Genomic DNA, 2,113 nt, shown 5'->3' on the forward strand with positions numbered 1-2,113 from the left:
CAACAGACAATGACCAAACCTATTCCGGATTTTGGCTTCACTTTGGCGATAATTTGGCCTCGCTTTGGTTGTGGCAGACTCTGTCATTATTTTGGTCGCATTTTGACATTTCACATGTTGACAGACATGATTAACAAACCATATCCTACTGAGGACACAGATNGATATGGTTCTGTGACCGAAATGTTTGCTGGGTATATGCATGTTATACATATTTATACAATTGCGTGCAATTAATCTCACTCACAAGATGCTCTTATGAAATAGCTCTCGCTCGACTTACGGCCGATTTCTTCATATCTCTCGATAGCTATCCTCTGGATAAATTCCTCTGAGAACCAATTTTGGAAGATATCTTCTAGATAAAGTTATCGAAAACTTATCTAGAAATGAAAAAATTGGCTGTTATCAAAAGAACAATTTATTGATGGAATTTACGGACGTTTGTGGATGCGGATTGTCAAATGTTCTCGTGGCCTCCATTGTTCAAACTATGACGTAATTACCGTGACTTGCAAACGGCCCATTCGAACAATCCCGCCACCAACTTGTCTTCTTGTGGCGTGCTCGTAAATAACACGAATAACAAAATTTTGCGCGGAACTATTTGTTTCTTTATAAAGAAATAAACATATATTTTTTTGTGCAAAAAAACGCATGTAGATTACATCAATATAGATTACATTCGTAAAATATATGCCGGACGGTTTTTTTATTCAATGCAAAATCATATTAACAAATTTGAATTGAAAAATATGAAGTTTTCGTAGCGTGTCACACATTGCTATGATTTCGTGTTGAAAAAAAAATCGTGTCCGGTATGTTTTTGCGAGTATTTCTACCGAGTACACGTGCGTTCATACAGAAATATTCTTATTTTCACAAAACGTGCATGAAACTGGCAAGTTTTCTTGCTTCTGACGTCATAGAATTCAAGATGTTCGCGAGATATTAAAGAGCTTTTACATGGTATATATATAACTTGTTTTTTTTTTGACGTGTTATATAACGTTCTAACGCTTAATCTAATTGCTCTACTGACGCGCATATTTTCTTTTCTGTGATAATACCAGAAATAATCTGATAGCAAAAATGATTCAATGCAGAGAAACATGACTCTACTAAACTGGTAGAAAAATGTAAAATTTTTTATTTTTTTACGTTTGGCTTCTGTGTTTTTTTTTTTTGTATTAAAACCATAAAAAAAAAATATATATACTGTCTACTGTTCTTCTTCGAAATATATACTGTCTTCAATGAGAGAAAGGTCCGCGGTCTGCACATAGGGGTGGAATAGTGGGCAGAGTGGGGAGAGCGTTGTGCGCTACGCAACGATTTATGTCGACGATAATTGCACTCAAACAATTGCGTTTTTTGTAATTTTGAGTTCGAACGTACGCCCATACACCACTTTGCTATTTACAGAATAATAACGGGCACTGATACTTGCACGAATAGTACAGCGCTGAGGAGTGGAGGGCTTTCTCCGAGTCCCGTCGGAGAGGCGATGTCGCAGAAAAGTGACACTTTGTGAGCACGGGTAACATTGTCTTAAAAACTTCACAAAGCGACGAAATCACAGAAATATCAAAGAAAATACAGGAACAGGTAAATTGCCATCTCGTATTTTGTTTTTTTATGTGTGAAAATATCGTAAGAAACTTAGTGAAAAAAATATTAGGTCTGTTCTATTGTTGTTTACACACACACACACATATGAACTTTTTCCAGCTGAGTATAGCAAGGAAACCACCAGTAGGATCAGTTGAAACCATCTTTCGATCTACTTCAAGCTCTCAAGATTTAAACTATAATTTGAGTAATCAATCGATGAATTCTCATATCTCGGAAACTCATGTATATAAATTTATCAGTCCAAAACCTTCGGATAGTGCACTCCCACAACTCGCTCCGCGAACTCTGAAAGATAATAATATTGCTCCTCGTGAAAATAAATTCAAGTATTCTGATTTGGATTCGGATATCGATGAAATATTACAGATAGAATAAATCATTGTATAACTTAATTTAAAACATAGTTGGATTATGCATCGTTTATACACCGTACACAGCGCAGTTCTTTCTTTTCTGTAGGTATGTTATTGTTAATATA

This window comes from Pseudomyrmex gracilis, unplaced genomic scaffold, assembly GCF_002006095.1.
Source record: "Pseudomyrmex gracilis isolate BER0280 unplaced genomic scaffold, ASM200609v1 scaffold_997, whole genome shotgun sequence".
NCBI lineage: Eukaryota > Metazoa > Arthropoda > Insecta > Hymenoptera > Formicidae > Pseudomyrmex > Pseudomyrmex gracilis.